The sequence below is a fragment of the Aquarana catesbeiana genome, linkage group LG03 (genome assembly GCF_042186555.1).
Source record: "Aquarana catesbeiana isolate 2022-GZ linkage group LG03, ASM4218655v1, whole genome shotgun sequence".
In the NCBI taxonomy this organism is placed as follows: domain Eukaryota; kingdom Metazoa; phylum Chordata; class Amphibia; order Anura; family Ranidae; genus Aquarana; species Aquarana catesbeiana.
The window spans coordinates 20,185,660-20,213,483 of record NC_133326.1 but is presented as its reverse complement, the minus strand read 5'-3'; the positions used below and the strand labels follow the sequence as shown (position 1 = coordinate 20,213,483).

Here is a 27,824-nt window from a genome sequence, read left to right as displayed (position 1 = left end):
AAATCTAAGGGGTAGAAATCTGAAATGAGGGGAAGCTCTGCTGATTTTATCATCCAATCACGTACAAGCTAAAATGCTGTTTTTTTTATTTTCCTTGCCTGTCCCCCTCGGATCTACAGCGTCTTTACTTCCAAGTGCACATCAGTGCAAAGTGGATTTTCCTTTAGTAAACAACCCCCCCCCCAAAATCTCCACTAGATTAAATTAACTGCAAGCAACATGTGGAGTCTCACTCCACATGCTGCAAAATAAGACCACATTTTCACTAAATTACCGCAGACAAAGTGAAGTGAAAATCTCACTCTACGTGTTACAATGCAAGACAATAACTGCTTTAGCCTTACTAAATAGACCGCAAGCAACATGTGGAGTCCCACTCCTCATGTTGCAAAATAAAACAAAGTCTCCAGTGAAATAACCGCAGACAAAGCGCGGAGTGAAGTTAAAAACTCCCTCCACATGTTGCAATACAGGAAAAAAACTGCGCTAGGTCTATAGTAGGCAAAGCGTGGAAGCGAGACAGAAGTGTCACTCCCCACGCTGCATAAAGGCAATGAGCAGTAGAAGATGCGAGGCAATAGCCTTACTAAAATGAACTTCAAGCAACATGTGGAGTCTCAGTCCACATGCTGCAAAATGAGACAAAACTTCTTCACTAGATTTCATCAACTGCAAGCTGCAGAATAAGACCAAATTTTCACTTAATTACCGCAAACAAAGAGCGGAGGGAAGTGAAAGTCTCACTCTACATGTTACAATGCAAGACAATAACTGCGCTAGATTAAAGGTGGACAAAGCACAAAAGTATCATTTAACACACTGCACAGAGGTAATATCATACCTAAACAATGGGCAAAAAATAAACAGAAAAGAAAGACACAAGATAACTAAATATTGTAGAATGGAACAAGCGTAAATTCTACTGTGTTGTCAGTCTGGATAGGAGGACCTTACATATAAATAGGTGTCAGTAGACCGGCCAATAATGACAAATGTGTGTACATTTGTATATAAACACATGTAATCATGTCACCAAAACGTAGAGAAAAAGGTATAACCAAATACCGGCATGAATGAAAAAAAATCTTATGTTGTCGGTGAATACCTGACATATGAAGCAGAAGGAATAATAAAAAAAAAAAACAAAAAAAAAACAAAACTCTCAAAAAGGCGAATTTCATTCATAGAAATGAGACACGTCCCATCCAAAATTCAAAGCCAGCAGGCTGTCTGGTATTTAACCACTTCAGCCCTTGACCATTTGGCTGCCCAAAGACCAGAGCACTTTTTTGCGATTCGGCACTGCGTCGCTTTAACTGACAATTGCGCGGTCGTGCCACGTGGCTCCCAAACAAAAGTGACGTCTTTTTTTTTTTTTCCCCACAGATCGAGCTTTCTTTTGGTGGTATTTGATCGCCTCCTGGGGTTTTTATTTTTTTGCGCTATAAACAAAAAAAAAAAAAAAAAAAAACATCAATTTTGAAAAAAAGTATTATTTTTTTACTTTTTGCTATGATAAATACCCCCCAAAAAATATATAAAAATTTTTTTTTTTTCCTCAGTTTAGGCCGATACGTATTCTTCTACATATTTTTGATAAAAAAAATTGCAATAAGCGTTTATTGATTGGTTTCCGCAAAAGTTATAGCGTCTACAAAATAGGGGATAGATTTATGGTATTTTTATTATTTTTTTTTTTTAATAGTAATGGCGGCGATCTGCGATTTTTATCGTGACTGCGACATTATGGTGGACACATCGACACTTTTGACATTATTTTGGGACCATTGTCATTTATACAGCGATCAGTGCTATAAAAATGCATTGATTACTGTCTAAATGTGACTGGCAGAGAAGGGGATAACCACTAGGGGGCTATGAAGGGGTTAAGTGTGTCCTAGGGAGTGATTCTAACTGTGGGGGGAGGGGCTATGCGTGACACGACACTGATCACCGCTCCCGATTACAGGGAGCAGTGATCTCGGTCATGTCACTAGGCAGAACAGGGAAATGCTTGTTTACATAGGCATCTCGCCGTTCTGCCGCTCCGTGACGCGATCGCGGGTATCCCTGAGGACATCGAGTCTGCGGGACCTGCGATCATACTCACGGGGGTCGTGGCGGGCGCGCGCCCGCCCGCAAACCGCTTCTTATAGTGCCCTTCTGCCGGTGTGAGCCGGTCGGCAAGCGGTTAAAATGAAAATCCAACGAACCTCCTTATCTGCCTTGTATTTCCAAGTTTTGTAGCCACATCATGCCTTTACATTGTTAGTTATTGCTGTGTTTGGTTTGCTTTAAATCTAAAATCATATTTATATTGCTACGTTTCTCCTTTCTTATGCAGTTCGGGTCCTTCTTCTTTTTGCCCTCACGTCACTGTATGCTTTTTTTTACGTACATGGTCCGTTGCGGGCAAAATTGGAATAATAATAATTATGTTCCAATAGTCAATTTTAATTTTACACATGGAAATGTTTTATATCTGTGATGGTATTTAGTATATATGCTTTTTTTTTTTTTTTTTTTTTTTACTTTTTTTAACTTTTTGTATAATTGATATCAAATCTTTTGCAGGTCCTCATGATGAATAATTTGATTTTGTTTATAGTCGTTTTGTGATTTTTCACATCTGTATTTGTATTATTATCTATTATACATTTTTATTATTGTTTCCAATTTTATTTAGCCTTTGATTGCACCATGTGGGGAAAGCTGCATTTAGCTTACAAATCTATCTATCTATCTATACATATCTATCTATCTATCTATCTATCTATCTATCTATCTATCTATCTATCTATCTATCTATCTATCTTGCTTCTCCCCTCCAGGTACAATTCATTTTGGGCATTAAGAAGGTCTGATTTTATGGGGAGGTTTCTTCCAACATTGCTTTGCATTTGATTGGCTGTCCATTTTTCATTCGCTCCATATATACATCAAATCTGACTTTGTTTATTCAGCTATGACTAAGCATCTGTTTGTGATGGGAAACCTGTTAGCTGTACTTCCCTGTCTTCTATAGGATATGACTGTTTTTGGAGTTCAATCTTTCAATAAAGATGCCTTCAGCGGTGTGCGGCCGTCCAGGATTTTTACCTTCCTTCCTAATTTGAGCAGAGCCGGCACCTGCAAGATCGTATAGGGCGGGTGTCTTCAACAGGTCTGGAGCTTTTGAGCTGAAAATTTTCTTTCACTTTTTGTTATACGTCAGCAAAGCAGAAGATATGTGGAAGGTGAAGTAGGTATAGACAGGCTTGTGGGGAACTTTGAGAGGAGAATTTGTGGGGGGATGGGGGGGGGGAGGTAGTTTTGGGAGGGCAAAAGGCAGCTTTAGGTAGGGGTGGGGATTGGGATTAGGGGATGGAAAGGGAGGGTTGGGGCAGACAAAACAGAAGGTGAGGGGTCAGTTTACAGGGATGGTTTGGTCAGCAAAGAAGGAAAGGTAAGTGGTAGGTGGCAATGAGTGGGGGAGAAAGAGGTAGATGTTAGGAAAGACGTTGGGATTTAGAAAAAGGGGGGACATAGGGGGGCTTTAGAAAGTTCAGCATGTCATCAGTAGTGTCTTTCAGGGTGGTTTAGCCTGAGCAGATTAGCTCCATAAAGAGTCGTAGTCTAACCAGTAGAACCAGGTGCGAGGCTTTCTTCTTGGTGGAGAAGACATGTGGGCCAACTGTAGCATGCGATCAGTTTGTTTTGGCATCAAAGAGGATCCAAGATCATAGATTGTAGGTAGGATGAAAGGTTTTTCTCCTTTTTCATTTTCTATTCCCTACCATAAGAATGTAAGTTAGTCTGTTTTTTTGCTATGGGACATAATGCACTTTTAGTACAATGCCCAGTGGTTGTTTTTGTTGAGTTGGCTTTTGAAATGTTGTGTTTTTTTTTTTTTTTTTTTTTAAATTACCGTGTTTATCACACGCACACAGGAGGAAATCGTGTGTGCGTGTTATACGCAGATTCCTGCTGTCTCTGAGTGGAAGGAGGGGCGGGCACCGCCGGATTACAAAAAGCGGAGATCAGTCACGCTCAGCCCCGCCCCGCCCAGTATTGGACCACTGTTCTGTCTATCACAGGAGCTGGGCTGTGTGGGACTGAACTCCGGGTACACAGGGGATCGTGGCGCTGAGTAATCTGGCACTGACGAGGCTGTAAATGAGCAGGGATCTGCAGGCTGCAATGATTTGCAATGGTGAGGCTGCATTAGTGGGCTGCATTAATGTGCAATGGTGAGGCTGCTGATGGGCACTGTGCAGGCTGCATTAATTGGCACTGGTGACGCTGCTGATGGGCACTGTGCAAGCTGCATTGATGGGCAATGGAGAGGCTGCTGATGGGCACTGTGCAAGCTGCATTGATGGGCAATGGAGAGGCTGCTGATGGGCACTGTGCAAGCTGCATTGATGGGCAATGGAGAGGCTGCTGATGGGCACTGTGCAAGCTGCATTGATGGGCAATGGAGAGGCTGCTGATGGGCACTGTGCAGGCTGCATTAATGGGCACTGGTGAGGCTGCTGATGGGCATTGATCAGGGTGCATTGATGGACTGTGTCCCTTTTTTTGCTTCAAAGTTCTTTATTTAAAATTTTAAGCTTTTTTCCTGAAACTTCCCTCATAAAATGAAGGTGCGTGTTATAAGCCGATTAAATACGGGAATTAATTTATCTCCACTTGTTTTATTTAGTGTCTTTTGTACTTGGACCTTCTGTGCCAGGCACAATAATGACCTGATAAATGCAAGAGACAGAAATGTTCCAAGCATCACCTATTAGGATGGGGAGAGAGGAGTATGGTGTAGAGGCGTGAAGGTGTAGGAATTGAGGTGTTCTAAAGGTGTGATGGTGCAGGACTTGGGGTGATCTGAGGTGTGATGGTGCAAGGAATCGGGGCTTATTTGGCATCTGAAGGTGTAGAAATAGAGTGATCTGTGGTGCGAGGGTAGAGGAATTTGGGTGATCTTGGGGTATGAAGGTGCAGGAACCAGGGTTGATGTGAAGGTGCAGGAACTGGGGTGATCTGGGGTGTGAAGATGCAGGAACTGGGGTGATCTGGGGTGTGAAGGTCCAGGAAGTGGGCCTGATCTGAGGTGTGATGGTGAAAGAATTGGGGTGAGTTGAAGTGTGATGGTGCAGGGATTGGGGCCAATCTGAGGTGCGAAGGTCCAGGATTTGGGGTGATCCGAGTTGTGAAGATGCAAAGCTCAATGTTTATTTCTTGCTATTATTCAAGTTATTTGCAGCATTTACTATTTAAAGATTCCTTTTCATTATTGAAAGTGTGACGTTGACTTTTTTATTTTTATTTATTTTATGTAGCTGGCACTCTTGATTTATTTGAATTTTTTTTTCCGTACACTGTGGGCAAAAGGTTGCCCATCCCTGCTGCACCCTCTATCACCAAATACACAATGTATCTTTCTGCAAAGTGAAGTCACAACCCATGAAAATAAATCATTCATGTAGAAAATCCAAATTTAGCTGTTCCGTTTCTAATTTGCATCTTCTGTTCTGTGATAAAACATTGGTTTCCTTTTTGAAGATATTTTTTTTTTTAATTTATACATGAAGCTATAGTTATGAAAACTTTCAGTATTACATTGCCGACCCCCTTAAATTTTTCACTCTTTGTTATATTGCAGCCATTTGCTAAAATCATTTATGTTCATTTTTTTCTTCATTATTGTACACACAGCACCCCATATTGTACACACAGCACCCCATATTGTACACACAGCACCCCATATTGTACACACAGCACCCCATATTGACAGAAAAACACAGAATTGTTGACATGTTTGCAGATTTATTAAAAAAGAAAAACTGAAATATCACATGGTCCTAAGTATTCAGACCCTTTGCTCAGTATTTAGTAGAAGCCCCCTTTTGATCTAATACAGCCATGAGTCTTTTTGGGAAAGATGCAACAAGTTTTTCACACCTGGATTTGGGGATCCTCTGCCATTCCTTCCTTGCAGATCCTCTCCAGTTCTGTCAGGTTGGATGGTAAACCTTGGTGGACGGCCATTTTTAGGTCTCTCCAGAGATGCTCAATTGGGTTTAAGTCAGGGCTCTGGCTGGGCCATTCAAGAACAGTCATGGAGTTGTTGTGAAGCCACTCCTTCGTTATTTTAGCTGTGTGTTTAGGGTCATTGTCTTGTTGGAAGGTAAACCTTCGGCCCAGTCTGAGGTCCTGAGCACTCTGGAGAAGGTTTTCGTCCAGGATATCCCTGTACTTGGCCGCATTCATCTTTCCCTCGATTGCAACCAGTCGTCCTGTCCCTGCAGCTGAAAAACACCCCCACAGCATGATGCTGCCACCACCATGCTTCACTGTTGGGACTGTATTAGACAGGTGATGAGCAGTGCCTGGTTTTCTCCACACATACCGCTTAGAATTATGGCCAAAAAGTTCTATCTTGGACTCATCAGACCAAAGAATCTTATTTCTCACCATCTTGAAATCCTTCAGGTGTTTTTTTTAGCAAACTCCATGCAGACTTTCATGTGTCTTGCACTGAGGAGAGGCTTCCGTCGGGCCACTCTGCCATAAAGCCCCGACTGGTGGAGGGCTGCAGTGATGGTTGACTTTCTACAACTTTCTCCCATCTCCCGACTGCATCTCTGGAGCTCAGCCACAGTGATCTTTGGGTTCTTCTTTACCTCTCTGACCAAGGCTCTTCTCCCCCGATAGCTCAGTTTGGCTGGACAGCCAGCTCTAGGAAGGGTTCTAGTCGTCCCAAACATCTTCCATTTAAGGATTATGGAGGCCACTGTGCTCTTAGGAACCTTAAGTGCAGCAGAAATGTTTTTGTAACCTTGGCCAGATCTGTGCCTTGCCATTCTGTCTCTGAGCTCTTCAGGCAGTTCCTTTGACCTCATGATTCTCATTTGCTCTGACATGCACTGTGAGCTGTAAGGTCTTATATAGACAGGTGTGTGGCTTTCCTAACCAAGTTCAATCAGTATAATCAAACACAGCTGGGCTCAAATGAAGGTGTCGAACCATCTGAAGGATGATCAGAAGAAATGGACAGCACCTGAGTTAAATATATGAGTGTCACAGCAAAGGGTCTGAATACTTAGGACCATGTGATAGTTCAGTTTTTTTCTTTTTTTTTATAAATCTGCAAAAATGTCAACAATTCTGTGTTTTTCTGTCAATATGGGGTGCTGTGTGTACATTAATGAGGAAAAAAAATGAACTCAAATGATTTTAGCAAATGGCTGCAATATAACAAAGAGTGAAACATTAAGGCGCCTTTCACACGAACGAACCGTTCAGGTCCGCCTGTCAGTTTTGTCGGCGGACCTCAACGGGCGCTCCATGCTAGTCTATGGAGCGACGGATGGATGTCAGCGGCGGATGCCTCTACGTTCAGATCCGTCGCTATCGGATCGGGTGAGATCTGATGAAAACGGACATGCTGTTCGTTTTCGTCTGATCTCTCCATAGAAACCAGCAACGCTCGACAAGCCCCTCCCAGCTCAGTGAGCAGAGAGGGACCTGTCATCCGCCGACTCAGCGAAGATCAACGGAGAGTGAGAATGAGGCCTTAAGGGGGTCTGAATACTTTCCGTTACCACTGTATATATGTGTATACTGAATTTTTAAAAATATTATTAAACCCTTCCCGCCGACCGTATGCAGATGTGCGTACTCGGCTTTCGGGGGTTATACCGGGATGATGCCCGCAGCTGCAGGCATCATCCCGGTACCGTTGTTTCGAGCGGGCGATCGGCTATCCGTATATAACAACCGATGCGTCTAAAAGCCGCTCGGCTGTTATATCTCTCTTACCGGGCCTCCCATGCGATCGGGAGGCCCGGTGTCCAATCGGCTGCCTCCGGCGGCTGTGGGCGGGCTGGAACGAAGCCATGAATGGCTTTGTTCCAGCCTTCTAATTTTAAACGCGGAAGCATCGTCATGACGTCACTTCCCGTTTACTCGGCTGCCAATGGCGCCGAATTTAAAAAAATACACAGTATTCAGAATCGCCGTTTTCGGCGATCTGAATACTTTGAAGTGCAGAGGAGGGATCGGGGGTCTTTTAGACCCCCGATCCCTCCATAAAGAGTACCTGTCACCACCTATTACTGTCACAAGAGATGTTTACATTCCTTGTGACAGCAATAAAAGTAAAAAAAAACAACATTTTTTTTTTTAAACACAATTTATAAGTATAAAACTAAATAAAATAAATAAAAAAAAATTTTTTTTTTAAAGCTCCCCCGTCCCTGCGAGCTCGCGCAGCGAAGAAAACGCATACGGAAGTCGTGCCCGCATATGTAAACGGTGTTCAAATCACACATGTGAAGTATCGCCGCGATCGTCAGAGCGAGAGCAATAATTCTAGCCCTAGACCTCCTCTGTAACTCTAACCTGGTAACCGTAAAAAAAATTTAAAGCGTCGCCTATGGAAATTCATAGCTACCATAGTTTGTCGCCATTCCACGAGTGCGTGCAATTATAAAGCGTGACATGTTTGGTATCTATTTACTCGGCGTAACATCATCTTTCACATTATACAAAAAAATTGGGGTAACTTTACTGTTTGGATTTTTTTAAATTCATGGAAGTGTCCCTTTTCCAAAAATTTGTGTTTAAAACACCGCTGCACAAATACCGTGTGATATAAAATATTGCAACGATCTCCATTTTATTCTCTAGATTCTCTGCTAAAAAATATATATATAATGTTTGGGGGTTCTAAGTAATTTTCTAGCAAAAAATACGGATTTTAACTTGTAAACACCAAATTTCAAAAATAGGCTTAGTCATGAAAGGGTTAATGTTGGCAATCAGCGAATTTATAACAGGAGTGTGTTAATGCAATGTTCAATCTGACACTAACTGATGCTGGGGGGGAACTGACTAGCAGACACTGACATCATGAGTCACACTAATACAGTGATCAGTGCTAATACTATACACTGTCACTGTACTAATGACATTGGCTGGGAAGAGGTTGAACTATGTGTAACGTGTGTAAAGTAGAGCTGCACGATTCTGGCCAAAATGAGAATATTGATTTTTTTTTTGCTTAGAATAAAGATCACGATACTCTCCGGCCGCTTTATTAGGTACACCTGTTAAGTTGCTTGGTAACACAAATTGCTAATCAGCCAATCACATGGCAGCAACTCAATGAATGTTTGCGTCTAGACGTGGTGACGACAACTTGCTGAAGTTCAAACCGAGCATCAGAATGGGGAAGAAAGGGGATTTAAGTGACTTTGAACGTGGCATGGTTGTTGGTGCCAGACGGGCTGGTCTGAGTATTTCAGAAACTGCTGATCTACTGGGATTTTCACACACAACCATCTCTCAGGGTTTACAGAGAATGATCCGAAAAAGAGAAAATATCCAGTTGTGTGAAGGAAAATGCCTTGTTGATGTCAGAGTAGAATGGGCAGACTGGTTCTAGATGACAGAAAGGCAACATTAACTCAAATAACCTCTCGTTACACCCAAGGTGTGCAGAATACCATCTCTGAACACACAACACACTGAACCTTGAAGCAGATGGGCTACAGCAGCAGAAGGCCACACCGGATGCCACTCATGTCGGCTAAGAACAGGAAACTGAGGCTACAATTTGCACAGGATCACCAAAATTGGACAATAGAAGATTGGAAAAACGTTGTCTGGTCTGATGAGTCTGGATTTCAGCTGCGACATTCAGATGGTGGGGTCAGAATTTGGTGTAAACAACATGAAAGCATGGATCCATCCATAATGGTGGGGGGGATATTTTCTTGGCACACTTTGGGCTCCTTAGTACCAATTGATCATCATTTAAACCCCACGTCCTACCTGAGTATTGTTGCTGACCATGTCCATCCCTTTATGACTACAGTGTCCCCATCTTCTGATGGCTCCTTCCAGCAGGATAATGCACCATGTCACAAAGCTCCAATCATCTCACCACTGGACAATGAGGTCCCTGTACTCCAATGGCCTCCACACTCACCACATCTCATCCAATAGAGCACCTTTGGGATGTGGTGGAATGGGAGGATTGGCATCATGGATGTGCAGCCGACAAATCTGCATCAAATGCGTGACGTTATGTCATTATGGAGCAAAATCTCTGATGAATGTTTCCAACACCTTGCTGTATCTATGCCACCAAGAATGAAGGCAAAAGGGGGTCCAACCCGCTACTGGCAAGGTGTACCTAATAAAGTGGCCGGTGAGTGTAGATATCTATAGTTCTGCTGTATCTACAACCCCTGGCAAAAAAATATGGGAAAATGTTCATTCAATTGTTTAATTGTGTTTATAACTGCGGCGGCTGGTCCGGAAGCGGTTAAGCAACATCTGTGTATATGTGTCTCTTCTTCATAGTGGGTAGGGGAGGAGGTTGGGAGTAGATTAGGGGGATATTAATAAGTGTAGAAAATAATTTTGCGCTACCCCTAATATCAAGCAACTAACACACCAAATTGGATAAATGGCAGAGGCAAAAATAAAAACAAAAAAGTGTAGCGCTATAACAAAATGGGCTATAGGCCCAAATAACATCTAAAAATTAGAAACATTGAATAACAAAGTAAATAGTGGCATAGAAACTGACACTATAAATGGAACATATGTAATATAAAAAAATTAAGTGACCATATAAGTGGCAACCCTAGTAACAGTGTGACTGGAATTTCAATAAATGTGCGGTGCCAGTCTATATATTTCAAGTTATGAGACTCGATGACAAAAGTTCCAGTGAGGAAAGACGTGTCAATCCAAGGGTAAAAAAAATCTGTGACTGTGATCGAACCACCACCATGAGAAGAGGAGGCTTACCGGAATGTTTGAACACGCCAGAACATATGCTCTGCGTGTCAAACAGGCTTTAAAATATGATGAGTAGATGCAGGAGATATGGATTTCTCTGTACTGAAGACTCCCCCGCTCACATCCAAATAGGGACGTGTGGAAATTGGCCTCTCATATGTAGTGGTACTCCGGCATTCACAGATGTGAAGAGGCAAAGGGAGAAGCAAAAAGGGACCCAATAGTGTAATTCCATATAAAAAAGTTTGAATTTGTTAAAAATTAAAACCACTCACATGATTGTAGATAGAAAAGCGCTTATGTTAAATCAAAAGGCAGCAGTGGGGACCTTCCCGACGCGTTTCGTCTTCCAAGGATATCGTCTGGGGTGTCCTTCCACTGCTGCACTCCCCATATATATAACAAATGTGACCCCCGATATGACAAATCCAGTCCACAAGTGTTTGCAGTGAATTAACCGAGTACTTCCGGTCCGCCGCGTGCGTCTCAGCATGCGCTCCACAGTGCGTTCCATAGTGTATTGTGGCCTCTAGGGAGATGTGCTCACCGCCAATCATAAATGAGAGGGGAGGGAACGCGAGTCGGAGGGAGCCAATCAGATGCGGCCAGCCACTCCACCTCCAACGCAGGCACGTAAGTGTGCACCTAACGACGTCACTAGACAGACGAGCTAGCGGGCGCATGCGCAGATGGAAGAGATGAACATCCAAAGGGTACATCGGAAAGTGATGAGCGTCGCATACTTCGACGCACCGCACGTCCCGCATCCCGGGCATAAACAACTGTGCAACTGCGCATGTGCAATGATGTACGTATAACGTGAGGCTGTACAAAAAAAAAAGCGGAAGAGGAAATGGCAAAAGTGACATCTCAGCAATAGGGGGACACTCCAATAAGGAGTAGCGAAGAAACATAAAAATTGTGTGGAGCAAAGTATCGAGAAAATGGAGAATGGTACGTAGGTGACCTCCCTCAACTCTTCCTATAGGAAACCAAATGATTAAAAAAGAGAAATATATTGCATCCATTCAACAACAAAAAAAAAAATGAATGTTCGAAGCCGAAGGCTACAGTCAATCAGAGGACACAGAAAAACCCGCGTATCTATATTGGATGGATGCAAACATAAATGAAAATATACTACTTAGCCCGAAAAATAATTTTGGGTAACTCCTCATGAACTGGACATTCATATATGGGTATATATACACAATATGATCATATTATGGTTTACATACACAACAAGAAAGAGAGAGAAATGGAAAAATATTAATAAATGTGAACATTTCAATGGCTAGTATCTAGGCTTTACTGATGAAGGAGTTGATATCCCAGTCTATATTCATGCCAAAAGGCGAGTAGGAACGCAATTCATAGATCCAGTATGTCTCCAATTGTGAGACTCCCCTAGTTTTGGCTCCTCCCCCCCCAAGGGGCAACGTATCTGTCAATTATCAGAAAAGTGGTTCCCTTGAGATTACGGTCATGGTGTGATCTATAGTGTCTGGGTACAGAGTGTTTCGTGTCACCACTTTTAGTTAAGGCAATGTGTTCTGCGACTCTTATTGAAAACGTGCGTATAGTGCGACCCACATATTGCATCCCACATGGACAAGTAATTAGATACACTATATAGTGGGTTGCACACGTGCAGAAATGCTTAATGGGATATTGTTTGTTGGTGACAGTTGATCTAAATTGCACAACCTTACGTCCTACTCCTGAGTTGTGTTGGCAAACTGCGCATTTTCTGCACGGAAAAAAACCTGTAAGTTCATGAAAAAAAGACGGTCGTGAGGAAGGGTTTATGATATTAGGGGCTATCTTATTTTGCAATGTAGGTGCCCCTCTAAAAACGACTTTGGCTTGGTCCGGTAATGATGGACTGAGGATGCGATCATTTTTAAGAATATTCCAGTGTCTAGCGAAGATGGTTTTAATTTGGCGATATTGGGTGGTGGTTGTTTATGCCCGGGATGTGGGACGTGCGGTGCGTGATGTGTGTCGAAGTATGCGACGCTCATCACTTGCCGATGTACCCTTTGGATGTTTATCTCTTCCATCTGTGCATGTGCCCGCTAGCTCATCTGTCTAGTGACGTCGTTAGGTGCACACTTACGTGCCTGCATTGGAGGTGGAGTGGCTGGCCGCATCTCCCTCCGACTCGCGTTCCCTCCCCTCTCATTTATGATTGACGGTGAGCACATCTCCCTATTGGTCACAATACACTATGGAACGCACGGTGGAACGCACGCTGAGACGCACGCGGTGGCGCCATCTTTGCGTACCGGAAGTACTCGGTTAATTCACTGCAGACACTTGTGGACTGGATTTGTCATATCGGGGGTCACGTTTGTTATATATTTGTGGAGTGCAGCAGTGGAAGGACACCCCAGACGATGTCCTTGGAAGACGAAACGCGTCGGGAAGGTCCCCACTGCTGCTTCTTGATTTAACATAAGCGCTTTCCTATCTACAATCATGTGAGTGTTTTTAATTTTTAATACATTCAAACTTTTTTATACGGAATTACACTATTGGGTCCCTTTTTGCTTCTCCCTTTGCCTCTTCACATCTGTGAATGCCGGAATACCACTACATATGAGAGGCCAATTTCCACGCGTCCTTACTTGGATGTGAGCGGGGGAGTCTTCAGCACAGAGAAATCAATATCTCCTGCATCTACTCATATTTCAAAGCCTGTTTGACACGCAGAGCATATGTTCTGGCGTGTTCAAACATTCCGGTAAGCCTCCTCTTCTCATGGTGGTGGTTCGATCACAGTCAGATTTTTTTACCACAGGGGCATATTTAATAAAATTATCTTTTTTTTTTTTTTTCTTGTTTTAAGGTGAAAAAAGGGCATCTTTTTTACTTTTTTGTTTGCATGCAGGAGCTTATCATTGCATAGCGATCACGAGATCAATGATGCCATGCAGGTCTCCGGCACACCATCAGGGTATCCGCTTACCTGTATAGTTCCCAGCTCATTGAGAACTACTACTGTTCTGGTTTTGTGGTCATTCACACAGAGCTGTGACGTGGCCATGTGGGTGCGTCCCCACACTGCTAGTGTCAGCTAGTATGGGGAAATCCTCCCCATATGGCTGCCACGGGGTGGGCAGGAGATGCAGCATTGGGAGCGTGTTGTATGTTCACACATCGGGTGGTCGGGTGGAACTAGGGTTGCCACATTCTCTCCAAGCCAGACCCAAACACTTTAGCAGTGCAAAGCAATTTATTTTCTCATAGCATATACTATAGTTTTATAAAAGACCTGGAACACCTTTGGGTGGCCCTAGAATAGTAGTAATGCAGAGCGTGAAGTGCACTGCGGTGAACAGTGTGTATGGCCAAATTGCTCTTGCTGACATCATCGCCCCTCACCCCAGTAATGCCGAACCTGTCCCCAGACAGCCGCCCACAGCTCCTGGATGGCAACAGATTTTTATGTGACTGTCTTGGTTACTTGGAGAGCCACAGCCCTTGTCTGAATAATGTGTCCAGGATTCAGGCGGCCTGAAACCCGGACACATGATTCAAAACCCTGACTATCTCTGTGAATCCTGGACAGGTGGCAACCCTAGGTGGAACATGTAACATGTTCCAGAGAGAAGGAGCTAAATGGGGAGTACTCTGAATGGTCAGGGGTGGGTAGTGGGGTTCCCCAGGGTTCTGTGCTGGGACCAATCCTATTTAATTTGTTCATAAACAACCTGGAGGAAGGGATAAACAGTTCAATCTCTGTATTTGCGGACGATACTAAGCTAAGCAGGGCAATAACTTCTCCGCAGGATGTGGAAACCTTGCAAAAGAGTCTGAACAAATTAATGGGGTGGGCAACTACATGGCAAATGAGGTTCAATTCAGAAAAAATGTAAAATAATGCATTTGGGTGGCAAAAATATGAATGCAATCTATACACTGGGGGGAGAACCTCTGGGGGAATCTAGGATGGAAAAGGACCTGGGGGTCCTAGTAGATGATAGGCTCAGCAATGGTATGCAATGCGAAGCTGCTGCTAACAAAGCAAACAGAATATTGGCATTAAAAAGGGGATCAACTCCAGAGATAAAACTATAAAATTCTCCCGCTCTACAAGACTCTGGTCCGGCCGCACCTGGAGTATGCTGTCCAGTTCGGGGCACCAGTCCTCAGGAGGGACGTACTGGAAATGGAGCGAGTACAAAGAAGGACAACAAAGCTAATTAAGGGTCTGGAGGATATTAGTTATGAGGAAAGGTTGCGAGCACTAGACTTATTCTCTATGGAGAAGAGACGCTTGAGAGGAGATATGATTTCAATATACAAATACTGTACTGGTGACCCCACAATAGGGATAAAACTTTTTCGCAGAAGAGAGTTTAATAAGACTCGTGGCCACTCATTAAAATTAGAAGAAAAGAGGTTTAACCTTAAACTACGTAGAGGGTTCTTTACTGTAAGAGCGGCAAGGATGTGGAATTCCCTTCCACAGGCGGTGGTCTCAGCGGGGAGCATCAATAGCTTCAAGAAACTATTAGATAAGCACCTGAATGACCGCAACATACAGGGATATACAATGTAATACTGACATATATAATCACACACATAGGTTGGACTTGATGTCTTTTTTTAACCTCACCTCCTATGTGACTATGTAAGAGAGGGGTAGGGGGTGGGAGATGGGGGTTTACAGAGAGGGTATGGGGAGTGTGGCGGGGAGGTGTGTTGATGTTGCTTGCCTCAGTGTGATGATGAGCCTTTCCACCAGTGGAATACTGTTCCGAAAATAGGTGTCTTCTCTCTGTAGATGTGAAGAGAGTAACCCAAGCAACTCATCAAAACTGTAGGATAGACTATGAAAAGTTAGTAGATAAATAATCGATTGAACATTGTTGAGATTGTACAAACTTTTGCGTGGTTGAGGAGAGATCAACCTACCTTTTAACAGACATCCGTGTGTACTCAAAGAATTTTTCTTCATGCACTCGAAGATCACCGTACATTGCCCAGAACTGGCCACGCTGTTCTCTATTGGCAATAACAGGATGGACCCGGTATCTGCACTTGTTTTCTTGCTCTTCTCCCTCCAGCATCAGTCGTGCAGCCGCTGCACATGCGAGGAAACCGTTCTTGGCAGACATCTTCCAAAAATCAGAGAGAACACAAGGAGCACACAGAAACTTGACCTTCACAACCACACCAACACTACCCACAAAACAGGAAGAGGAGGACCACTTTATGACGATGTCAGGTGTGAAATGCCTGCCTAAGAACGCCCTGAAAATGCCTGAAAATGAAATGCTCAGGTCAGGTGTGATTGCAGCCTAAAGTGGAGTTCCAACCGCAAAAAAGTTTTTTTTTTTTTTTTTTTTAAAGTTAGCAGCTACAAGAACTGGAGCTGTTGACCTTTCAATAAGGACACTTACCTGTCCAGGGAGCCCGCGATGTCAGCCCGCCGAGGCCGAATCGTCCACCGCCTCGGGTACAAGCGCCGCCATTCCAACTATGGGAAAACTTCCGGCGGTCCTTCGAGCTTCACAGCCAGTTTCCTACTGCACATGCGCGAGTCGCGCGGCGCTTTGTGAATGGCCAGCTCGTCTTCTGGGACACACACAAGTCCAAGAAGGCAGCGGGGGGGGGAGGAGGAGGGCTCGCTGCAGAAGAGGACATGACGTCCTGTGCCGTGGCCAAGCTAGAATGAACTTAGTACTTCAAAAAAGGTATGAAAAAAAAAAAAAAGTATAGATATCCAAAAACGAGGGGTGGAGATCTTTAGTTTAAGGCCACCTTGTAAAAGTGGATGGAACGCCGCTTTAACAACCTTCCCATTTGGTTTGTACTATTTGTTCAAAAACTATCATTAAAGTGGGGTTCCACCCAAAAAAAACAAAAATACCTCAAAAATTCTAAAAAAAAAAAACAAAAAAACATTTGGATATTTTTTTTTTTTCACTTACCTCTAAATGCCTGTTGCTAGGTGGTCCCTCCTAGTCTGCCTCTTCCTTTGCCTGGGCTGGTGACATCACTTCCCCCTCGGCACAGGAAGGGCTCCGCTCTTCTCCCTCCCTCCTGTCAATCATCTGAGACCCGTTACAGGTCCCAGGTGATTGAGCGGCCAATCACGGCGCGCGGCGCCGCTCGTGCATGCGCAGTGGGTGCCAGGCTGTGAAGCCACAGCCCGGCGCCTACAGTTGAAATGCCGGCACCGACGAGCGGAGGGGGGGGGACGAGCGGGGCTTCGATCCTCCGCATCGCTGGACCCAGGGACAGGTAAGTGTCCAATTAAAAGTCAGCAGCTGCAGTATTTGTAGCTGCTGACTTTTAATTTTTTTTTTTTTTTTTTTTAAGGACCCCCTGGGTGGAACTCCTCTTTAACACCTATACAGAAAAAAACAAGGTTACAGTGGGCTAAAGATCATCAGGATGCAGATGTTTGTTTTAGGACTGCAAAGTACACGGTGATTCCATAATATTTTTTTCCCTCTGCTTGATCTGCAAAAACAGTTGCAACTGACTACAGTTTTCTTTTTTTTTTTTTTTTTTTTTTTTTTTCTTTTTTTAACTGTTTCTTAAAGCCAGAAGGTTGGAATGTTTTATATGAAAATAGTTTTGAGGCATTTCTGCAATTAGTTTTTTTTCTTTTTTTACACAGTTTAACAATTAAATGAACATTTTCCAACAGTGGTGATTCCATACTGATTGCCAGTGGTTGTATATAGGCCGGATTTATCAAACTTTAGGAACAGGGGCGTTTCCAGGGTCCTGATAGACCAGAGGCACCTCTGGGCACCCAGATTAAAATGTTGAGGGGCTGGGAGGATACCATGATGTTTCAAATCAAAGTCTTTAATATATCAAAATAGATTAACTTTATTGGCACTCCAAGGAGTCACAAGGCAGTAATTTAAAAAGCATCAAATATTTATTTAACATTTTATAAACAAAACTTGTAAAAATCACACATCACTTATTTAGCCTCCATTTCGCAGTGGATATACTGTATACGATATATAATACGATATATAATGCATAAGAACCAAACGATATACAGAAACCCACACTAGTAATGCCATATTGGGAACTATGGGGAGTAACCAAACTTCCTTGACATGTTTCGTGGAATGCCGCTTCTTCAGTTGGATGGAGGAGTCACAGCGATCATTCTGAATAGACAGAATAACAATATAAGAGAATGCAACTACATGTATTGAAGAATATGCAATAAAAGAGAAGTAACCGTGGTGTTTATCGACCAGGTCCAACTCACAAAAAATCAGATGTAGATGTAATGGTTCACATGTGTACCGGGTATATCAAGGGTATTTTGGTATGCATTTTGGGATGTGTTACCCCCCCCCCCTCACTTCCGTTTGTGATATACAGTATTTGGGTCTCTAGTTATCCACCCTATAGAGACTCCACTCTACTAAGTCTAATATTATCTTTTTAAAGCCCAACTCCGGGAAAAAAAAAAAGTTCTCCTACGCAGTGGGGCTGTGCTCACACTGCTCAGGTCAGTTGCTCGTTTTTGTCCAGGGGATTGAAGAAAGCTTAATCTCCCCCCATCCTCTGCTCCACCTGCAAACGGCGCTCCCCCACGATCCAGCGGTGGATTGCTGCCGAGCTGTCGATGTCCTCACATCCAGAGCAGGTCTATGGGCGTGGTGATGTGAGGAACAATCCACCCCACAAGACTGCTAGACCGCGGGAAGGCAGGAGCCCCAGGAACCAGTCTTGGCCAGGGAAGATCAGATGATTAGGTAAGTATATCTCCGTTCTCTAGTCACCTAGACAAAAACCAGCAGTTGACCCCTGCAGTGCAGGCACAGCCCTACTGTATGGGAGAACATTTTTATTTTTATTTTTTTTTTTGCTTGGAGTTCAGCTTTAACTAAACAAAAATGAATTGGTCTAAAAATCTAGGGGTCGACCGATATTGTTTTTTCAGGGCCGATACAGATTTTTCGGCCGATATCAGGTGCCGCTATTCTGTACATCACCGTCACCTGCCACCAGATGCAGCATGTCACTTGCCACTGTTTCCTGCCACCCATATGCAGCTTGTCACCACTTACAATACTTCTGGCAGCCTCTCCTTGGCAGCGTCCGAGCAGGTAAACTTTCACATGCGGGCGTGAGAGATGATGTAACGATCTCTCTGCTCACCCACGGCTGCAGCTCTGTCAAGAGCAACCTTCGTGGCTCTGCTGTAGGGGTGGAACAAGGGTGATGCGAAGCCGGCAATGAGAGATGATGTCATCTCTCTGCTGCCTGCCGCACCGCTGACAGAGCTTGACAGAGACTGCAGCGAGCAGGGGGTGGGGGGGGGGACTGACCAATATCGGTAATGTCTGTAACATCGATAATATCAGTGACCGATACGATTTATTTGAAAAATGTGAACATTGGCACCCAATAAACGGCCACTCTGATAATCTGTCGACCCCCTACTAAATACTGTAATGTGACTTTATGATGACAAAATTACTCCTTGTTATCTCTGAGGACTACAGAAACCCATCCACCTATTTTATGGTGAAAAGATGGATTTAAAAGTAGATAATTTATACAATGTTCAAAAAACTGTATAATGTATAAAATGTATTATCTTTATATTAAAAGTAAGACCTGGGTCATAATCTCTGGGCGCTATGGTCTAGCAATGCCCCCATGTAGCATCATACTCTCTGCAGTACACAGCAAGCCCTCAGATTTTCCATTTAAGTACAATGGAAAGTATAAATTGAAGTGTCTATGTGCTGTTTTTGCACTTCTTCTAGCTTAACTATATTGGGATACTCATATTTCCTAAAGCAGGGATGCCCAACCTTTTGAGGAGCGGGGGCCACTTTAACGACTTGGTAACAGGTCGCGGGCCACAATGAGCGTAGCGGGTGGATGGCAGGTCTGTGTCCACTCTGCATATGTAGAGCAGACACAGATGCAGCCTGCTCTACCCTAAGGGCCCTCTGATCTGCCCAGACAGAAGAGGACAGATCCCCTTCTGTTTTTTTAAGATCGGATTGCAGATAGGCGGGTGTAAGCAGACACGAGTCCTTTTACATCTGCTGCTCTATAGAGGTGAATGGAGGGTCCGATTGGGTCCGCCTGAAAATCAGACTAGCAGACCCGATTAGACCGATCATGTGAAAAGGGCCTAAGGCTGCTTTCACACTGATGCACAGTGGTTTACCTGCATCTCAACTGACCTTGATCTTCACTTCTCCCTCAGGATTCCTGCAGCTGGTTGCTGGTGTCCCCAGGTGGTTATAACTGGTGGCTGCTGCTGGCTGTCCTCCAGGGCTGGTACTACTGTTGGGTACTATGGACAGGTGCTGGTACTGCTGGCTGGTACTACTGTTGGGTACTGCCTGCTGGTACTGCTGGCAGATACCACTGGCTCGTACTGCTGGTTTGTACTGCCGGCGGGTACTGGTACTGCTAGCGGGTACTGGCACTGCTGGCGGGTACTGGTACTGCTGGCGGGTACTGGTACTGCTGGTGGGTACTGGTACTGCTGGTGAGTACTGATACTGCTGGCGGGTGCTTGTACTGCTGGTGGGTACTGGTACTATTGGTGGGTACTGCTGGCTGGTTCTGCTGGCGGGTACTGGTACTTCTGGTCGGTACTGGTACTGCTGGTGGGCACTGGTACTGCTGGTGGGTACTGATACTGCTGGCGGGTACTAGTACTGTGGTACTGGTGGCTGGTACTGGTGACTGGTACTGCTGGCTCTGGCACTGCTTGCTGCTGTCCGAGATTGCGGGTTCCCGTGCATTAGTGTGACAGAAGCGTGTGGCTTCAGAACAGAGCAGAGCCGATGCTTCCTGTCACAGGCGGAGTACATTTGGTAGTGCTCCGCATGTGAAGGAGACGGCGCTATACAGGAAGCATTGGCTCTGCTTCCTCTAGCGGCGGCTCCATTCTTCGCGCTGATGCTCGGAGATGGCAGGTCGGGAACACGCGATCTGGGCTTGCTGACCCTCGATCTCGGAGCAAGATGTGGCGGGCCACGTCGAAGGGCGCCGCGGGCCACATGTAGCCCGCCGGCCAGCGGTTGGGCACTCCTGTCCTAAAATCATCTTTAAAGTGATGTAAAGTAATGATGTACACATAACTTATGACTGACCTGCTCTACCTCTCCCCGAACTCCTAACTAACTCGCCCTACTTCTTTGTGAACTTATGATTGACCTGTTCTACCTCTCTCCGAACTTAGGATTGACCCGTTCTACCTTTCTCCTTGAACTCATGATTGACCTGCTCTACCTCTCTCTGAACTCGTAATCGACCTGCTCTACCCCTCTCCGAACTCATAATTGACCTGCTCTACCCCTCCCCAAAATCATAATCGACCTGTTCTACCTCGCTCCGAACTCATGACTGACCTTCTCTACTTCTCTGCAAACTTATGACCAACCTATTCTACCTCTCTCTTAACTCATGATTGACCTGCTGTACCTCTCTCTGAACTCATGATTGACCTGTTCTACCTCGCTCCGAACTCATGACTGACCTTCTCTACTTCTCTGCAAACTTATGACCAACCTGTTCTACCTCTCTCTTAACTCATGATTGACCTGCTGTACCTCTCTCTGAACTCATGATTGACCTGCTGTACCTCTCTCTGAACTCATGATTGACCTGCTGTACCTCTCTCTGAACTCATGATTGACCTGCTGTACCTCTCTCTGAACTCATGATTGACCTGCTCTAGCTCTTTCGGAACTCAAGATTGACCTGCTCTACCTCTCCCCAAACTCATGACTGACCTGCTCTACTTCTCTGCAAACTGATGACTGACCTGCTCTACTTCTCCCCAAAATCACATATGGTCTGTTCTACCTTTCCCTGAACCCATGACCAGTCACACTATTAAATGACCAGCACCTACAACCTCTCTACCAATGTGCAGTATTCAGACAGACATCAATGTTCTGAAACACCGAAGTGCTGCCTGTCTATGGGCCATCTCTTTCCACAACTTCCTGCATTCCCTGCGTGCTTTGCAGCTTCTCCTCCATTTCTAAGGGCTACATATTCCATGGTACCTTGCGGGTGGGGGAGTTTTATTGAAGCCACTAACACAAATGTTGCAGCAAGTGACACCAGTGCTGGGTGCTGTTACCAAAGCTGAGGTTATTGACGCGGCCACTAACACCAATGCTAAGGGTTTTGATTGTGACCACTGACACCAATGATGAGGCTTATTTATCTCCCACTTTCTTTTTAGTGTGCATTTATGTATGGTGCAGCCACATTTTTGGGGGCTCATGTGCATTACAGCCTATTCAGTGTAAAGGGTCTGTCTAATTTGATGCAATGCCCCTCAGTGCATGAAACGCAGTGTTATTGTGCGGCCCTCATGAAGTGTCAGGGGCATACCTGAGGTCCTCTGCAATTTTCAATTTCACCACCACTGGTCTGAGGTGTAAAACTTGCATCTGGGAAAATAATTTGGCCCAGGCAGTCTAACTTTACTAAATTTAAGAATCTATTAATCTATTTTTGATTCTTAAAATAAATGCAATCTATTAGAGGAATACATTTGCTGTTTTTTGGCCTTAGATTTTCTTGTACTGCGTTTTAAAACATACATTACCTTTTACTCCGGGTGACATTGACATTCCTGTGTCCCATGTATACACAGCCACTCCTTTTTTTACATAAGCTGAGGATGAATATCTACTGTAAACATGATAAAGGTCTACAGAAAATACATACGGTATATGAAAAATGTATATATGAGAAATATGAAAAGAAATAATGTTTCACATTTTCACTCCTATCCCTTCACAAGCTGAACCAAACGTTTTTTATATAGACTGACGATGAATGAAGTCTACAGAGTACATAACCATTGCTTACCGTGCAGGCACCTCTTCTTTGAAAAAAAAAAAAAAAGGAATTCCTGATATGGATATTTATACATAGTTATATTGATCCAGCTAGGACCAGTGTATATATATATATATATATATATATATATATATATATATATATATATATATATATATATATATTATAATTTTTTTTTTTTTCTCAAACAATAGGTGCTGGAACTTAACCACGGCCCCACAAAACCCCTCCCCCTACACTCACCCTCCAAATCACATCAAATAGTGGGTGTGTTCAGTCAAATTTCACGAAAACAGTAGGAGGGTCTTAAAGGAGCATTAAATACCAGGATTGCATTACATACAGAGTGCAGAGCTGTCACTTGTAAACACAGAAACCAGACTTCTGTGTTTACAAGTGATTGTGGTGAGCAGGGACCAAAGGGTCTGAGCCAGAGGTGGTGGAACTGAGTTCCACCAAGTTCCCCCTGAAAAAAAAATATAGATTTTTTATATATATATATATATATATATATATATATATATATATATATATATATATATATATATATATATATATATATATATATAATATGTATGTATGTATGTGTGTGTATATATATATATATATATATATATATATATATATGTATTTATGTGTGTGTGTATGTGTGTGTATATATATATATATATATAGATATATATATATATCTATATATATATATATATATATCATCTATGTGTGTATATATATATATGTGTGTGTGTGTGTGTGTGTATGTATGTATGTATGTATGTATGTATATATATATATATATATATATATATATATCCTGTGGGATCCCTTTAGAACAGTGTTTCTCAACCTTTTTACCTTAGGAAGCCTTGGCAACAAGTTTGAGATCTCGGGGAACCCCTGAAATAACGTTCACATCTACAGCTCACAGAACATTGGTGTGCTCAGCGAGCTGTTAATTTAACAATAATTTTTATAAACGGCATTAAAAAATAAAATATTAAAACTTACCTATTAAATGTGAAACCTGTGCTTGCACCTTTCTGCACATATGCTCAATTCGGGGGGGCAGGAGGGCAGAGAACAGGGGGGGGAAGCATGGCAAAGTATAGCGGTCAGAAGGGCAGAGCACAGGGGGTCAGGAGGGCACACTCCATATGGGGCAGCAGGGCACATTACATGGGGGTACACCAGAGCACATTACTGGGGGGGGGGGTACAGCAGGGCACATTTCATGGGGCACAGTAGGGCACATTACATGGGGGGGGGGGGGGGGCGGGCAGCATGGCAGATTATAGGTCACAGCAGGACACATCACAGCGGGGCACATTACATGGAAGGCTGCATGGCACATTATGGGGCACAGCAAGGAACATTACATGGGGGCAGGAGAGTACATTATGGGGCACAGCAGGTCATATTACATGGGGGCACATTATGGGGCACAGCAGGTCATATTACATGGGGGCACATTATGGGGCACAGCTGGGCAAATTACAGGGGGCAGGGCACATTATGGGGCACGGCAGGACACATCGCAGGGGGGGGCACGGCAGGGCACATTACAGGGGGTCAGCAGAGCACATTATGGGGCACAGCTGGGCATATTACATGGGCACGCTGTTCCCCTCCGGCCCCTCCTTCCCTCTCATCCATTCCAGGTGATGTCGCATACCATCACCTGGGATAGACGGGAGGGAGAGGAGCTGGCAGGGAGCAGCCTGCCACAAGAGTTCTCATTACTGCCGCTTTCCATACTACTCTGCATGTGTCAGCTGAGCAGAGACCTGATCTACTTGCTAGCTGCCTGTGATTGCCTGTGATTGACAGCGGCACCCCTGGGGACTTTTCGTGGAACTCTGGTTGAGCAACTCTGCTCTAGAAGCTGGAAATTACTCAATAGACACCACTACCCCAGTGATCTCCACTAGCTTCCAGGTCCTGTGCTGAGCAGCTGCCCTGCTGCATTATGAACACAGGACTTTGGTTACTCCTCATGAGCACTATTCAGAGAATGCTTTGTATTGTTTGAATGAATGCAAAGAGTTCTCTGATTGGATGAGGTGGAGAGGTAAGGCGGCTCTTGTCACGTGGGTGGCCAGGGGGCTGTAAAAACAAGCAGATGAGTCCACAGTTTTATTGCCCTGACAACCACGCCTAAGTTCTATCCTTGCAGATGGACAATTTTAACTTGGTTTGCAGAGTTCTGTAAGTGGCACTGGCAGTGATATTGCACCCATTAACCTTCTTATAGCGGTATTCCCGAGTGTGGCTCGGGGTGAATTTTCCATACCAAGAGCATTAACCCCCGAGCCACACTCGGGATCGCACCGCAGTATCCAGGGAAAGTTACTTACCTTGTCCCCTGGATCCTGCAATCCCCCCCCCCCCCCCTGCTGTGCGCAGCGGCTGTGTCTCCCGCCCGATGCTCTGTATGCTGGGCTCTGTTCCCTGTGAGCGGCGTGACGCACGGGGACTGAGCTCGCCGGGAAATTCAAAAAGTGCAAAAAACATAACGCATACAGTACACTGTCATCTTACAGATTACATTATTGTATCAAATTATTTCACATCCCTTTTGTCCCTATTGCTTTGTCCAGTGCCCTGCGTGCAGTTTTATATTATATATACTGTTCTTTCTGCCTGGAGACTGGAGATTGTCCATAGCAACCAAAAAAATCCCTTTACGTCAAAAGTGGTTTTAGACCAACTAGAAAACGGCGATAGTGAATTAGAACACTTGCCGAATTGAGCGATAGCGATTTGTGGGGAAATTTGTCATCAAACACTGAAAGTGACGGCAGCGACAATTCTGCGACTGAGCACATTTCAGTGTTTTTGAGTTGATTACATTATTGAATACATTTTATTATATTAATATTCTTGATAATTATTTATTATATTATAATTTATGATTTTGTGTTTCAAAATTTATCATAACCCGGGATGTCTACTAGACTCTTGTTTTGGACAGATTTAAGTGTGTTATTCCTAAGAATTACAGGCCTACATTAAAAAACGCCAAATTTCCATGCAAAACAATTGTACCGCTTTCAGCATCAAAAATCTGACATAATCAGACCGCCAGGGAGGTTAAGGGCAATGAGAGAGTTCCGCAGCCCTGCCCATGACCCTTGGCTCATGCTGTGGTGTGGTATTTCAATATAAAATCCTGCTTGGGATTAAAAAAAAAAAAAAAACCTGCTCCATTCATAAGGTGGTAGGATTGCCTCCTGAATGCCTGGCGACCTCTGCTCTACCATCCTCTGAAAAGTGGATCACTTTCCAGAGGGCTGTAGACGCTGTCGCTTGCCTGAAAAACTCAGAAGGTGTCAGTATTGTAGACTCGTACTGTACATGCTTGAGCCATCAGAGTAAGCATATACAGTGGAACCTCGGATTGCGAACAATGCAGTTAACGAGCGTTTCACAATACAAGCACTGTATTTTGAAAAATCCTAACTCGGTTTGTGAGTGTTGTCTCGCAAAACGAGCAGGATTCAGGCCAAAGCGGTGTGCAGTACCGCGTTTGGCCTGAGGTGGGGGGGGGGGCGCCGGAGCCGAACTGAAATGCTCGAAAATACTACGTTCCCGAGCCTTTCCGGCTGTTTCCGAGGCTCTCTGGCGCCCCCCCCCCGCCTCTGGCCGCATGCAGTATTGCATGCCATTGAAGTCAATGCGGAACAAATTATTTTCGTTTCCATTGACTTCAATGGGGAAACTTGCTTTGATATGCGAGTACTTTGGATTACGAGCACTCTCCTGGAACGGATTATGCTCGTAATCCGAGGTTCCACTGTACTTATAAAATTGATTTTATTTTTATTTTCCAGTGTCTCTAAACTGACATTTCTTTGTGCACATGCTCAGTTGCACTATATTCTACCCATAGCAATGCCGTATACCTTCAATTACATAAGATTACAAATTGTGTTGTCGACAGAATCAGTTTTTTTTTTTTTCATGCTGGTGGATTATATTGATTAGGGTCACCTGAGACTGTCTGGCTCTCCTAAAGGGCCGTACACGCGGGCTGAATATCGGGTGTCATCGGCCTGTTCAATAGAAACCAGCTGACATTCGGCCCGCGTGTACAGCAAAGGGGCGTGACCGAAAAAAGTCTGCCGATCGGCATCCGATCAGCGCTCTCAGCCAATGGCTGAGGGCGATGACTGGTGTGTTCTGGTGGTGGGGGGGCCGCCTCCTCTCAGAACACAATACCTCAGCGGAGGATAGTGCTGTACTAACATTGCACAGTTAGTACAGCGGCTCCTCCCAAGCTCTTTGTTTTTCAAGCTTTTTGTTTTTTTGATCAGCCCACTGGGTTGAACAAAAAAAAAATGAATAGTGTGTACCAGGCTTAAGGCCCCTTTTACATGGGGCGATAGAAAAGGAGATACCCCCCCCCCCCAATAACTGGGACTTTAACGGCAACTAAATACAAATAAAATACAATATGGTTTATTCAACAATGTGTACATGTATACAAAAATGAATTTTCAAACCAATAAAAACAATGATGACAATGGTGATGAATTCCCATATAAGTCCAGACGGCCCGACGCGTTTCAGGACAGAATACGTCTCTTTGTCAGGGGGCATTTGTCAGGAAGGGATCACACTGTACAATAAAAATCAAATACATTAATCAGTAACAGTATAAATAGTAATTTTTAGTAATTTAAACCAGTTGCTTCAAATATAGGAAGATACAGCATAGTAATTGCATAAAAAGCATACCCAGAACGATCATCATGAGAATTCACTGCTGGACTGAGGCGCTAGCATCGTGAACAGACCACACCTATGTCTCAAGGACAATGTTGTACCGGGTGGGTCCCCCAATCATCCACACAAGTCCCTCCCTCACTGTGGCACCGAAAGATAGCGCATGAGTGGATATCGCCCTTCAGTGTTCCTAAAATCTCTCCTTGGTGTGCGATCTAATAAAAAGGTAGGGGAGGTGTTTGATTCAGCAATTAATATTAAACTGCTCCATGTCTGAAGGATTCCTCCTTTTAACAGACATGGGCCAATTAAAGAGAAAGCAACACAATTTCATGAATATCCGTGACAACACGTCCTACCTCCATAGAACCCACAAACAGGATAGAGCAGGGAAAAACATCAGCCGAGGGTGTGCACAGGAATGTCGCTCTTCAGGCTTGCTCGTTAGAGACTTAAAAACAAATCTA

The 27,824-nt window shown here is 44.1% G+C and overlaps 1 protein-coding gene and 1 long non-coding RNA gene across 4 annotated transcripts in view; one reads left to right on the top strand and one right to left on the bottom strand.

Annotated features, from left to right (window-relative positions):
• Positions 1–27,824, top strand: part of LRRK1 (leucine rich repeat kinase 1) — a 261,637-nt gene that overhangs the window by 14,863 nt on the left and 218,950 nt on the right. The window contains exon 2 of one of the 3 annotated variants that reach the window (XM_073618359.1): positions 3,026–3,163. The exons of 1 other annotated variant lie outside the window; for it this stretch is intronic. The gene's annotated coding sequence lies outside the window, so the exon portion shown is untranslated. Of the gene's footprint in view, positions 1–3,025; positions 3,164–4,107; positions 4,193–27,824 lie in introns of those variants that run through there. One more of the 3 variants, XM_073618360.1, reaches the window with a different exon arrangement.
• Positions 27,077–27,824, bottom strand: part of LOC141131262 (uncharacterized) — a 44,062-nt gene continuing 43,314 nt past the window's right edge. The window contains exons 2-3 of the long non-coding RNA XR_012242714.1: positions 27,370–27,821; positions 27,077–27,250 (exon numbers count right to left, since the gene is read on the bottom strand). This is a non-coding gene — a long non-coding RNA (uncharacterized lncRNA). The remainder of the gene's footprint in view (positions 27,251–27,369; positions 27,822–27,824) is intronic.